This window comes from Filicampus tigris, chromosome 1 (assembly GCF_054856515.1).
Source record: "Filicampus tigris isolate MCC_2025a chromosome 1, RoL_Ftig_1.0, whole genome shotgun sequence".
NCBI lineage: Eukaryota > Metazoa > Chordata > Actinopteri > Syngnathiformes > Syngnathidae > Filicampus > Filicampus tigris.
In genome coordinates this window covers 31533781-31548744 of record NC_141217.1, presented here as the reverse complement: position 1 = coordinate 31548744, position 14964 = coordinate 31533781, and the positions used below count along the sequence as shown (strand labels likewise).

The window sequence follows — 14964 nt, the reverse complement described above, 5'->3', positions numbered from 1 at the left end:
GACACCTGTGATGCAGAAGAAAAATGATATGGAATAGCTCTGCAGTAGTGACAAGAGCTGGTCCACATCTCCATGGGGCCCTAAGCAAAATTAGATTTTGGGGCCCTCTATTTCTGCCAACAAACCTGTTACCTATCATTAATGTCAGACATACTTCTGGGCAAAAAAAACCCCAAAAAACCAAAGTGTCACCACCAGATCTGGGTATTTTTCAAAAATTTCCCGATCCGTTTATTGCCTTCCGCCTGCAGCTGGGGTAGTACCCTTCCACCGTCCGACTAGCCGTCTTTTTGTCCGGCCGGAACAAATAGTATTCGCCTATGGGTCGGTCAAACTATCACCGTTTGCTTTTCCGTAGACAAAAATCGACCAACTTCTACACCCCAACCTCCAAACCCCCAACCCCCACCCACCCAAAAGTCAATTTCACTTCAAGAAATGGCTGAGTGGATTAAAAACACTTGATAATCTTGGCAAAGCAGGGGAGGTTTGAGATGGGTGTATTGATTGTTTGCTAACATGGAAGCATCTAGCGGAGAAGTGGCTTGACGCCAGCTATTTCCAGGGATTTAGGAAAATTACATGACTGAAATGACATACTGAATAATCGAGCATGAAGAACATAACAGCAAAAAAAAAAAAAAAAAAAAAAAAAAAGAATATCTTATCTGGAACTATAGGCAGTGCAGATTACAAAAACTAGTCAAACGTTGACCAATTGAGTTTTATACACCTACCCAAAGACGTCCGTGCAATAATTGATTGTGTTCAGATAACATTTTCTGACAATGATTTGAAATTGTGTTTTGGTATAAGAGGAGGTTGTGCAGGAAAACTACTGAGAGATTTGGACAAACAAGCGGGAGATCGGAGCAGTTACATATTGACTTGCACTTGGAACACAACCTCAGCACAAGCAGTACGTGACTAAGGCAGACACGGTGGTCTTCACTCTTGGAGTGGGTGACAAGAGCTGAGGTGAGAATCTGCTTCACAGCCAAAATGTCATTTTTATTTCATCTTTAGTCGGCGGGCACTACTAATTGATTTGACATCCTTTGTGATTTTTTTTTTTTTGGGTTGCATTAGAAAAACAAAACAAACAGGCCCGAGCTATAAAGAGAGGATATTTGTTTCACAAGAATTGTTGTTTGACTTTCAGCCTAGTCCCTGTCAGTCAGGGGTCACCACAGCGACATGATATATTTATATATACACTGGATGCCCTTCCGACCCCACCACGACAGTGGCTGGGAAACAGTGAATAGCGTAAAGAAAGATTGTCTGAATACTGTCTAAATATAAACCTTAGGAAAAAAAATTGAGACCAATAACCAAACAACCCCCACCCACAAACCCCATCGCCCCCATCCCTGTTATTTGGAATTTGGGGTTTAGGTTGTCAGCAGTTTATATAAACAAAAATATTCATTGTCTGTAATTGTCTATGTCTGCGCCATTCATAATAGAGAGCTGCTACATCTCTGTTTAATATCTCGGAAAAACTTTGTGGGTTTGTGAGAGTTAGTCAATAGAGGTCTAGAGGAGACTCCCGTAAGGCTTAACAAGTTTTCCCTTGTGTAAGTAATTGTCAAAGGGACTCCAAAGATGAACAAAAATGACTGGACAACTCATAAACAAGGCAACCATGTATCATCGTTAAAAGTGTGTGTGTATGTGTGTCCTCTTTAGCAATGGCACCATATCCAATCCTGGCACTCTTGCTGGTGTATTCCATGATTTGTTGGGGCGGTAAAATTCTGGTCTATCCCACTGAAGGAAGCCACTGGATCAACATGAAAATTCTGGTGGAGGCGCTACACTCCCAAGGCCACCAAATCACAGTGGTTCGGACCTCCACCAGCTGGTACATACCGGAGAAATCACCCCACTACACCTCCATCACCACCGTGCTGGAGCAGTCCCAAAATATCGAGAGCCAGAACTGCATGACCTCCTTTCTGGAGAGGTCCATCGAGATCCGGCGGCACAGAGGCTCGCTGTGGGCTTTTGTGGAGACTTACAGGAACCTTTTCAGCTTTCTTGGGGAAACCCATCTGGCTGTGGCCAATATGGTGGTCAGCATATTTGAAAATCAAACTCTAATCAAAGAACTGAAAGAAGGTGGATATGATCTTTGTTTGGTAGACCCAGCTTTTCCAGGTGGGGTGCTGCTGGCTCACTATCTGGACCTTCCCATGGTCTTCAACGTGCGCTGGCTTTTCAACGGAGAGGCACACTTTGCCATTGCACCATCTCCTCTTTCCTACGTTCCTCAACTGTTCTCTCATTACTCGGACAGAATGGACTTCTCCCAAAGAATCACCAACATCATGTATCACGGCATTCTGCTTTACATGCACCACTATGTGTCCAATCCGCCTTACCAGGCCGTGTGCGATCGCTATTTCGGAGGTGACGTCAGCGCCATGTCTCTCATGCAGGGAGCCGATATCTGGCTGATGAGGGTGGACTTTACCTTTGAGCTCCCTCGTCCCACCATGCCCAATGTGGTCTACATTGGAGGGTTTCAGGGGAAGTCCGCCAAGCCTCTGCCGGCGGATTTGGAGGACTTTGTGCAAAGTTCTGGAGAACACGGAGTGGTGGTTATGTCTTTAGGAACTCTGCTGGGCGACCTTGGCCCTGAGATATCCGAGATTATCGCCTCTGCTTTTGCCAGCCTCCCTCAGAAGGTCGTGTGGAGACATATCGGGAAGAGACCCGCCACTCTGGGGAACAACACCCTCCTGGTAGACTGGTTGCCTCAAAACGACATACTGGGCCATCCCAAGACCAAAGTCTTCGTCACACACGGGGGCACTAACGGCATATACGAGGCCATCTACCACAGCGTCCCGACTTTGGGGATTCCGCTCATTTTCGACCAGCATGACAACATGATGCGGATGAAGGCCCGCGGAGGTGCCGAGATTATGGACGTGGTGACGTTTGACGTGGACTCTTTCACCGCTTCCCTGAGGAACATTCTCGATCCCCAGAAGCCTTACAAGCAGAACATGATCAAACTTTCCCAACTTCATCACGACAAACCTATGAAACCCATCGACACTGCCGTCTTCTGGATAGAGTACGTCATGAGGCATAGAGGGGCAGCACATCTGCGCACAGAATCCTATAAGTTGCCATGGTATGCGTATCACTGTTTGGATGTAATCACTGTCCTCGCACTTTTCTGTTTTCTAGTCGTTGCATCAACTTGCGTTTCCTGTAGATGTTTTTATAAGCATCTAGTGAAGGCCAAGAATTCCACATTTAAACACAAGAGACAGTAGATCCTGAAAAGCAGTCACACCAGACAAGTTTGAGACTTTACATTATGGCTTTTGTGAAGAGAGCTGTCTGGAGCTGTGTTGATGTATTTCTTTGTAAGATTAATCCATGGTGTAAATGCAGCGGAAGGCCAATCATTTGTAACCTGGACATAATCCACCTGTTAATCAAAATCAGAATCATCTTTGTCGGCCAAGTATGTAGAAACACACAAGGAATTTGACTCCGGCAGTATGAGTTATACTAGTATTGCAGTAACGAGCAACTAGACATAAAATGACTTGACACATAAGTACAGGGAGTCTTCACAAGAGTCATTAATATCATGTAGCACTAGGATTTGGATGAAGGCAATTGAGAGAGTAAAATGTCATTGTCTTTAATCGAGCCACATTCAATGTAACACGACAAGACCACGCCAGTTTCACTGAAGGCTTTTTCTGATTACGACCCGTGAGGACCCCTGAGCTACCTTCACCTGCCTGCATGTGTTCCTAAGTATCTCCTGATTAAAACTCTTTACTTTCCAGAACTTCTTGTAAGACCAACACAAATAGGGCAACATGTAATAATGAAAAAAAAAAAAAAAAAAAATAGAACCTTATAAGTGGGCTTGGCCGGTCTTCCATTAAACGGCCAAAGGTGAAATAAAGCTGTTGCCATTCATACAACATGAAATGATAGTATGTATATAAGCTCATCTAATATGTGTGCCTTGGCTCAATAAATAAAGGTTGGAAAACCCTGGTTGTACGTTACGTTTCATGGGCTATCAAGGCCCCGGGTGTCATGATCTGTGTGCAGGGGCGCAGCTACATACTTTCTGAGGAGTATGCAGACACATAACAGCTCGAATTTGAACAGGAGGGGTATGTTTTCATAAAATTAATCTTACGGAAGAATCTCTGCCTATGTGATGTCATCACTGGTCTCTTTCGCAAATGCCTTCATCGACCTCGTGTCTGTCTCCTTCACCCAGTGCCTTTCATTTTTCTTGGTTGCTCGTTTCTTTTTTGTTGCAATTCCCTTTTCTTGTTTGCTTATTTTTCTTGTTTGTGAATCCTTTTTCTTGTTTGCTTTTTTTTTTTTTTATTAGGATTTTTTGGGGGGATCAAGATCGTTATACAGCCTCTGTAGACCTTGCTGATTATCTGATCATTTGAATCAGGTGTGTTGCAGCAGGGAACGATGGAAAAAAATCCAGGAAACCGGCCCTCGAGGAACAGGACTGAAGAACCCTGATTTGGGTAAATGCAATGCGTTCGCATTTATGGACAGGGGTGACAAATTCAAAAAACCTGCCACAGTTTAGCTTTAGTCACAGTTGCTTCAACTCAACCGGCCGGCAAACGAGCCCTTTTCAAATTTATTTAGTACTAAAGCTATCTGAAAGCAGTGACCAACACTTTTGAATTCAAGATTTTGCTTGATTTGCACAACGTTCCAAATTATATGCAAATGATATTTTTCTCAGATTTTCCTTTGCCAGGGGTGTCCAATCTCAGTGCTCAAGGGCCACTGTCCTGCAGGTTTTAGATGTGTTCCTGTTGCAACACACCTGATTCAAATGATCAACAACGTTTTCTGGCATCTTCACAGCTCGCTGATGACCAGAATTAGATGTTTTGTGAAAATTCAGAGTCTGCTAACCCTGAAATGAGGGAAACTCTGACTTTTCAGTTTCCAAAAGGGAGGTAACTCAAACCAGAGAAAGAGGGGTAATTCTAGCTGGTTTCAGAGAGCGAGGTAATTTAAGATCTCGGTCGGTTACCGCAGTTACAGACTCTCTTAACCTAACCTGGTCGGGACCAGGTTGAAATCAATGAACCTTGAGTTTCTCTCTGTCTTCGCTATCTTTCAGAACCACACACTTCTTTTCATTTCCTCATCCCTTCAATTCGCAGGCGAGTTTTGCCGTAGCTTAATCCTGCCATGTCATTAAAAAAAAAAAATCGCAGTCAGTATACGAAAAGTCCATTACGCACAGTATTTTATTTTATGCAACCACTTGACGAAGTAAAAGTGAGCAAATTCAACACACAATTTTTTTCAGTGTGGGTGGAGACAAAATTGGAGCATCCTTTTGATCCCATGGATGAGGGTGCAGCATTACTGCTCAGAGAATTAAATATTCGCTGGGAAATCACATTACTCATTGATGATCCCCCCAGCCTTTGAAACGTCACACCAGCAAACACACCTGCCCAATGCAATGAAATAATAATACATCTTCATTTTGGCTACAACGCCTTCACAAAACGCCTTCTTTCTGGTTTAAAGCCATGAGTGATGCAGCAAACAAAACAATGATCCAACCTAACCGCATGTAAAGTGCATATTATAATGAAACGGAGACTTACCTCATGACACACGTGAGGGAGGTCTTTTTGCAACAAAGCATCTCATTGATCCATATCGAACAAACAAGCCACCGTAATCCAGCAAACCTCACCATTTTCACTCGTTATTGTCTAAAAAAAAACAACAACAAAAAAAGGCTGCATTCAGCAGATGGAGAACATGTCATTGTGTTGCACATACCTCCGGCCGTGAAATCGTGCTTTATTTAGTATTTGCTATTTTCACCGCTTTAAATTGGCTAGAATTGCATAAAAATTACAGACGAAGTAGGGACGGACCATTAGAATCGATTTGTGATCAAAAATGAATTTGACCATATTTGGACTTCCGAGATTTTCGACCGACATTGACTATATAACTTTATTTTAATATTTCGCGGCCACAATAATCTTACAATTTACAACAAACATAAATAAAATACTTTGTTCAGATATTGTGCAGTTTTCAAACGTCTCTGAAGAAGGTGAATGCTGATCGCCAAAACTGCACAATATGTGAAGAGAGAAGTTTTACTTAAGAAGACATGATACACATTTTTAAGTCAAATATCATACTCTAACAAATTGGATTATCTGTGTTGTGGTGATATTTGTGTTTCGCTAAATTGTGTTGTTTCCGAGGTTCCTGAATGCATCACGTGACTCGCTGGATTGGAGGGGCGTACGAGTGAGAGACGAGTGAGCGGACCAGATTGGGAGTGTCACGATTCTGTTAATTTTCTGTCCATGGCATGTCTGTTTGTGTGTTGGCTCATTTTCTCCTGGCAGGTCGGGCAGGAGGGTGTGGCAGGCTTCTGGCAACTGAAGAAGCACACCCAGATGCAATCTCATCACCAGCCTCTAAGTAAAAAGCCTGGATTGCACCCTGGATGTTGTCCGAGAATTCAATCTAGTTTTGCGCAAATTATTTTTCTAGAGTTCTCATATTATCTTGTATACCTGACGTTATCTTTTTACATACCTACAGAGCGAAAGTAACCCATTTGCTTTGGACTTCTGCTTCAGCGCAGTTCTCCTTGTAAAAATTCCCCAGTGAGCCAGTTTTCTTTGCCTCCACTGCCTGCATCCTGAGGTTTTTTTTCCCTCGTGCCTTTGTGAATAAACTGTTGTCAACCATTTTACCACCTGTCTCTGCCTTTGAGTAAAGAAATTAAAACAATGTCAACACAAACTCAAACATTGAGTGTGGTTATCATAAAATGTTGTGAGCTTTTTTAAAAAAAAATTTTTTTTTTTAGTTCTGTTAATTTATTCGAGTGGTTTAAAATCTAAAATATGTAAGTATTGTAACAAAAAATAATTGAGTTCCTGTAACAGAAACCTTTTGAGTATTTCAGTTAAAAATAATATAAATTGCAACCAAAATCCAACCCTTTTTAAATTCTGAAAACCTCTGACTTTTAAGATACTCAACTCAAAAATGAAGGCAATTGATTGCCTCATGCACATTTATTTTAGTTTAATTTTATTTATTCAGGTTTACAGTGTATGTTATAAAATGTATTCTTTGCTAATCTGTTACCTCAATTTACTATATTGTACCCTCAATTTAGTAATCTGAATGCTCAGTTTACTATTGTTCCGATAATGGGTAGTGAGCACACCAACATGGCAGGATTATCTGATAAAATTATCTCATGGAGCCATTACGAGAGTCGGCCCCGTCCTACGATTGCCGGCGGGGGAGATTCGGGGCTAAAATCGGGCCGATTATCCTGCCGAGTGAACCACTCTTTAGTTGAGCCTGTCGCCTGTGAAGTCCAAGCCACTATACCTGGTCCCCCAACGGACAAAACCGTGAACGGCTAGCACTTGTGGCTCTGCCGGCAAACATGAAAAAAAAAATCTTGGAAGAAAAAGAGCTTTTGGTGGTCAAGCAAAAACACCCACCTAGCCAGCCAAATAGGTACATTTTGGGAAAAGGGGGATGCTGACCGAACTCCCGCCCCTTCAGACATAAACTGAAATCGCCTTTGCAGACATCCCAGGGTCACCTTGATGATGATGAAGAAGATGACGCTTCTTGAAGCTTGTAAAAGGTGTTCGCTGGCGTTATTGCTACACTATTCTGTACCCTCTTTGGCAACTTAAATGATGTAAGGGGCCACAATTTTTCTTCAGCGCTACTGGTGGGCCACATATGATCACGCACTTCCAAACCAAAAATGCCATTTTAAACGTGGCCAAAATGTGTGCTCGCCCGCGAAAATCAGCGTATATTGCCTGCCAGTTGCCAATTCCTGCTCTAGTATGTCTAATTGTTCAATGTTTTTTTACTCCTCTATAGGTCGCCCTTTGTATCTCATTGCTTATCTGAAACTACAGTATAAGCATTGAAGATAAACTCTGTGTGCCTTTAAATCCTTCACAAAGTGATGACTCAAAAGTTGCCAATGTGAGTTGAAGATTTTCATACAATAACTCCAAAGATATCAGTGCAATACTTTATTTGGAATGTCCTGTAACTATATCCAGATGACGGTTAATGTTATGGTAATGATATCCAGGTGTTGTTTTGTTCGAGAGGGGAGGAATTCATGAAGGAAATCTAAACTGCTGCTTTCTGTAGGGGTTTGGACAAACAAGCAGTACATTGGAGCAGTTACACATTGACTTCCACTTGGAATACAAACTCAGCACAATCGCTGCGTGATAACGGCACGCACAGGAGTCCTCTTTCTCTCTCTCTGGATGACAAGACCTTAGGTGAGAACCGGCTTCACTGCCACTATGTTGAATTTGTTTCATCATTAGTAGGCAGGCACTACTTTCATCATCGGTGTGCACTGATTTGACATCCTTTGTGATTTTATTTGACTGCATTAGAAAGACATGACAAACAGGCATTAGCAATTATCTGAGGATGCTCGTTTCACAAGAATGATTTTCTGACTGTACTGGTTTATTTGCACTGACTATTTATTTCATGCAAACACTTGACAAAATGAAATTGAGTTAACTTCAGCACACTATTATTTTTTTAAGTTTATAGCAGGATTATCCAAACAACAGCTCGGGGACATTTGTAGCACGCCGCTGAGTCTTGCCAGTCATTAAACTGTCAATCACTGGCAGATGTCAGGGGAGGCGCTGAGAGGAGCTTCGAAAAGAGTTCAGGGATGATGGCGCAAAACGGTGAGCTGAAATCTACAAACAGGATCCTTATGTAGGTCCCTGCACTATTTAGGATGAAGGATGGAACGCAGCCCCATGTTGACTGCATCATCCACCAACTTGTTCTGGCATTCTGACATTACAGACGACTTCTCTCATTAGCCAAATGGCGCAGCTTATTTAGCAACACACACGAACTGCTCTCTACGAAAGCCAAGTACTATGGAGGTAAATTTGGTGCAAAAGTAACTTGTACTTGTACTGAGGAAATTTGTACTTGTAACAAGGAAATGGTAAAACAATTCTATTCCTAGAGAAAACAATTTGAAGGCGTGTGACATAATTTTGTATCTGAAAAAAAAAAAAAAAAAGTACTTGTAAAAAAAGGATAATTTGTACCTGTAGAAACGGCAACTTGTATGTGTGAAAAACAAAATTCTCCTTGGTAGAAAAAAAACGACTTATAGTTGTGTAAATACATTGTGTACTTGAAGCAAAATTTAATTTGTATTTGAGGGGAAATACTGATTTGTACCTGTATGGATGGCAATTTGTAGTTGAAGAAGTCGCCACTTGGGGTCACGAGTGGTTTTTCTGCAGCTGTACGCACACGTGACCTTTGCACCACATTTACCACTACCATATGCAAAACAGATGAGGCGGGTGCTGGGGGGCGGGGGCTAGGTGAAATGCGCCATCTTGACCAATCAAGTGCGACGGATTTGGGCGGCTGAAGCTCAACCTCATCGGTTAACCTTGGTCGCCCAGCGGGAGCGCGCACGCTGGCGAGCTTCATTTTGGTGTTTGATGCTTCAGGGTACGTAGTATCTTAGACCGTTTTTTTTGGTGCCATGCAAGGATAGAATTGCATCTACCGCTGTGAAATACTGCGGTTATAGTACAACAATAGTCGATACGTGTATGATGATCCCGTGTTGGTTAAAACATTTCTTAGCTGACGAACAAACGGCTATCATAACGCTAATGTACGTGCCGTTCATAGGTGCACGATGCACTCGGAAGTAATTACGGTGTGTGTGCATTGACTTCATATTCTTTACTTTACTTTATCTTCATTGGAACGTACTGTTACGTTCCACGCCGTGTTGTCGGTCGAAAAACTGTGGCCAATCCTCATCCAAATAAATGTGCACGTCCACTCATTCCCACTTCAGTCTCTGTAAATATCCTGACTGGTGTGAAATGCCGTTATGGATAAAAGTAAAAAGTATTCTAAAAAAATTAATAGTGAATTACAAAGTACTGGAAAAAACTACTCAAGTACAACTACTTTGTAACTTCCCATCTCTGATGTACCGCACCACTGATCACTTCATCTCTGCTCTTATGACTCTCTGCTCTTATGAAATTGTCGCACAGCTGTTATGTGGCAATGGTAGTACCCTTAAACTACGGAGAGACTTTCTATACATATATGTCATGTCTTTGTTTTATCGTTGTTGCTTGTTACTGCAATATGAGTGTGCCATACTACCAGAGACAAAGTTTTGCTCTGTTCAAGTCCCCAAGGAAAATAAGGGGCAAATCTGGGTGCTTTTGTTCTTTATTTTTATTTATCTGATAAGCCAACGTGGAATGTAAAGGCCGGCAAGTATGGTGGAGGAAAACGCTTGCGGCGAATAGCACGGCTTGCACTGTAAAAAAAAACATTGACTCCAAATTCAGGCTGCAGTGTTTGTTGAACTCCATGACATAAGAAAAAAATTAAAAAATTATTGGAGAAGCATATTCAGCCACTGTGTGTGTGTCCTCTTTAGCAATGGCACCATTTCCAAGCCTGGCACTCCTGCTGGTGTGTTCCGCCTCATGTTGGGCCGGGAAAATTCTTGTCTACCCTTTCGACGGAAGCCACTGGATCAACATGAAAATTCTGGTAGAGGCGCTACACTCCCAAGGCCACGAAATCACAGTGCTGCGAACCTCAACCAGCTGGTACATATCGGAGAAATCGCCCCACTACACCTCCATCACCATCGTGCAGGAGCAGTCCCAGAACATCGAGAGCCAGAACTACATGACGTCCTTCCTGGAGAGGTCCATCGAGATCCGGCGGCACAAAGGCTCGCTGTGGGCTTTTGTGGAGTTTTACAGGAACCTTTTCAGCTTTCTTGAGGAGAACCAGGTGGCTGTGGCCGACATGGTGGTCAGCATATTTGAAAATCAAACTCTGATCAAAGAACTGAAAGAAAGTGGATATGATCTTTGTTTGACAGACCCAGCCTTTCCAGGTGGGGTGCTGCTGGCTCACTATCTGGGCCTCCCCATGGTCTTTAATGTGCGCTGGCTTTTCAACGGAGAGGCACACTTTGCCATTGCACCATCTCCTCTTTCCTACGTTCCTCAACTGTTCTCTCATTACTCGGACAAAATGGACTTCTCCCAAAGAATCAACAACATCATGTATCACGGCATTCTGCTTTACATGCACCACTATGTGTCCAATCCGCCTTACCAGGCCGTGTGCGATCGCTATTTCGGAGGTGACGTCAGCGCCATGTCTCTCATGCAGGGAGCCGATATCTGGCTGATGAGGGTGGACTTTACCTTTGAGCTCCCTCGTCCCACCATGCCCAATGTGGTCTACATTGGAGGGTTTCAGGGGAAGTCCGCCAAGCCTCTGCCGGCGGATTTGGAGGACTTTGTGCAAAGTTCTGGAGAACACGGAGTGGTGGTTATGTCTTTAGGAACTCTGCTGGGTGACCTTGGCCCTGAGATATCCGAAATTATAGCCTCTGCGTTCGCCAGCCTCCCTCAGAAGGTCGTGTGGAGACATATCGGGAAGAGACCCGCCACTCTGGGGAACAACACCCTCCTGGTAGACTGGTTGCCTCAAAACGACATACTGGGCCATCCCAAGACCAAAGCCTTTGTCACACACGGGGGCACTAACGGCATATACGAGGCCATCTACCACAGTGTTCCAATTTTAGGGATTCCGCTCATTTTCGACCAGCATGACAACATGGTGCGCATGAAGGCCCGCGGAGGCGCCGAGATAGTGGACGTAGCAGCACTTGACGTGGAATCTTTCACCGCTTCCCTGAGGAACATTCTAGATCCCCAGAAGCCCTACAAGCAAAACATGATCAAACTTTCAAACCTTCATCGCGACAAACCCATGAAACCCACAGACGTTGCCATCTTCTGGATAGAATACGTCATGAGGCACAGAGGAGCAGCACATCTGCGCACAGAGTCCTATAAGTTGCCATGGTATGCCTACCACTGTCTGGATGTGATCGCAGTCCTTGCGTTCTTCTGTTTTCTAGTCATTGCATCACTGTGGGTTTCCTGTAGATATCTTTTTAAGCACCTCGTGAGGGCCAAGAATGCCACATTTAAATCCAAGAGACAGTAAATTTGATGAGTTTTGGGAAGAGAAATCTCTGGAACTGTGAGGATGTATTTTTTAATACAAATAATCCATGCTGTGAATGCTGTGGAGGGCCATGCATGCATCATAAATCTATGTTCCTCTACGCCAGCTACATAACAGGCAGTACAATTAAATGCTCTTCCATTAAACGGCTGAAGGTGGAATAAAGCTGTTGCCCTTCATACAACTGAATACATTTTCTTTCCTTTGAATATGTCAGCTTTGTGTTCAGTTAAACTGACTTAGATTTCACACTGAATCAATTTGTGATTAAATTGAAATGCAATCATCATTTCAGTGTACTTACTTTTTGTGATATTTTGGGTTGCTGTGATATTTTGCTTATCTAAAATGTGTTCCTTGGCTCGAAGGTTGTAAAACACTTTTTTAGTTTGAACACTGTCTAAGCTCTATTGGCCAGCACTGCTGACCGTGAAGGTCCTCAGTGTCATGATCTGTGTCTTTTTGGTTTTTGTTTTCTTTCGGGGGGACTATTGCATTGTTTTGATTAGATTTACACCCCGTCCACACGAAAGCGTGTTTCAGTGTATCTGCACAAATTGTTTACTGTTTGGGGATATCGTGCACATGGAGGTGGCATTTAGGAGCCTGAAAACAAACACTATTATAACCAAGACCCAGTTTGGGCAGATCTCAAAACGCCGCCCCTTGTGTTTCAGTGTGGACATTACATACGCATATTATCCTGGAATGACGCAAAAAAAAAAAGTAGTTGTCACAGTTCGATGACGCATCGCCCTGGTTCTTGTGTGACCGTACGCAATTCACCATCATTACCAACAACAATGGCCCCTAAGCTTGTGTCGACCTTCGTGAATCACACTGCCTCAAAATAGTGCCTCGGAGCTTGTATTGTTCTGCTAATATCACGTAACTGATAACGTTCTAAGCGTCATAAGTCAGAGCACGTATTGACGCCTCGACAGTTTAAAAATGATTGGACCATAACTGCCATTCAACATTAGAGTTACTAGGTAGCTAGCTTGTAGTTCCCTTTGACGATATCGCAAATGAAATCAATTGATCCAGATCCAACTACTCAACCGTGTACCGATCCAAGGTATCGGTATAGGGCCGATACCAGTCTTACTTCATATGCTGCATTCGACAAAGGTGGGAATTCGGATTTACCACCCACGGATTGTCCTAGTTCCGACCTCAGTGTTCGAGGTGGATGTAAAGGACAAAGTTGGATGATTCCGATCAATTGTTTGTTGTTCTGGTACATCACAACACATTTGGACCTCCAGCAAACCTTCTTCATACATTCTTTAATTTATATGAATAAAAGAATGTCTTATGTTCAAAACAATTAAATCATTTCACCAAGTAACTTAATGCATGGATAACGGCATTATCTTCACGCTCCCAGTCCAAATTGCGGTGTGTTACGTGAAGTTATTTCAATCAACTAATTAATGGAATAAATAAAGCTAAATTTATAATCTTGTAAATTATGTTTTGCCATACACGGTCTGTTTCTCCATGGGGGTCGCCATTGTGAAAGTGACGTCACATTGAAGTCGCTCGGTTAACTCTGACTCCTTTTTTTTCCCGACTTCGCAACTTGGACCTGAGATGGAAGTGGGAAAATTCCTACTTCCCACCTTACCCGAATGCAGGATATGAAATAAGGCTGGTATTGGCCCTACCTGGGATCGGTAAAACGCACAACCCCATCTTTCAATTTCCTGTTGTGTCATGGCTCTGGTGCCAGGTCATTTTGATTGTTTGGTGTCGTACAAACACGTGCAGGCTGGGCGTACTGTTGGATGTGTCGCACCCTCCCATGTTGGGCGGGGCCTGGGTTCTGCTTTAACTAGGTGGCGCTGTTACCTGAATTGATAAACTTTTAAATGTTGCATTTAATTACTGTTGGCGGTGCCTCCATTAACTGTGGAAGTTGTTGGAATATCTTCCTTTTATACTGTCTTATGTATTTATTTGCCGGTATTTGGTCGCAATCCTGTGTATTAGTTAAAATGAATGGGCTTCTATAGCTATGACAGACATTTAATGAAAATACAAAGGTAAAAAAATAACATGTAAAATATCACAATATGGGAAAAGGAAGAAAACAATGTAGTCTATCGGCTCAAAGCCTAGAATTTCTTGTAAAATATACATAAATGACTATGCTCAAAGCATCTAATCCACTGAATTATGAAATGTCCAATACAACAATTAATCAACCCTAAATATGGCAACAAGCACAAAAATATCAAATAACAGAAAATGTGGGCCCACACTCACTCGCACACACTCAAGGTACTCGTACCACAGTCCAACGCACGTTGCAGGCCTGATCCTCTTCGTGCACAAATAATATGGATTGCATACTCACAGTTCCGATGAGAGATGGGTGTAGAACTCCACAGAGGGAAAAGAAGGTAAATGAGAATTCTGAAGAGTAACAAAGAAAAGACTAGCAAATAGAGTATCCAATAAGAGAGTATTGGATAAAGGTGTTATCTAAAAGAGGCAGAGATGAAGGGGTTGCGCTCCACTCAGCAGCATGAACGGAGAATGCGAGCCACGGCGCGAAGAACCAGTCCTCTGTCCAAGCCAGTAGCAGGAAACAGGCTCTCCCGACATCCAGCAGAGTGTGACCCTGACTGCTCACAAACGACCACGACTGCTCCTGAATTAACAGGAGAGTACTGAGCTACAAGTCCATATACTATTTGGTTTAGAACTAGCGGGAAGTTGTATCTCAACTCCTTATCATTAGAAGCTAAATCCAACTAACGACACAGTTGTAGCTAGGCTAATGGCTAATCG

At 42.9% G+C, this 14964-nt stretch overlaps 1 protein-coding gene and 2 pseudogenes across 5 annotated transcripts in view; 2 read left to right on the top strand and 1 right to left on the bottom strand.

Annotated features, from left to right (window-relative positions):
• Positions 1–14964, bottom strand: part of pfkfb1 (6-phosphofructo-2-kinase/fructose-2,6-biphosphatase 1) — a 37434-nt gene that overhangs the window by 15640 nt on the left and 6830 nt on the right. For 2 of the 4 annotated variants that reach the window (XM_086032379.1, XM_086032388.1), the window contains exon 2: positions 5652–5762. The gene's annotated coding sequence lies outside the window, so the exon portion shown is untranslated. Of the gene's footprint in view, positions 1–5651; positions 14825–14964 lie in introns of all 4 variants that reach the window. The other 2 variants (XM_086032370.1, XM_086032361.1) reach the window with 2 other exon arrangements.
• On the top strand, positions 834–4038 carry LOC147153580 (UDP-glucuronosyltransferase 2A1 pseudogene; annotated as a pseudogene). The gene is made up of 2 exons (XR_015087021.1): positions 834–978; positions 1693–4038. The product of XR_015087021.1 is annotated as a UDP-glucuronosyltransferase 2A1 pseudogene (transcript).
• Positions 10546–12309, top strand: LOC147153579 (UDP-glucuronosyltransferase 2A1 pseudogene; annotated as a pseudogene).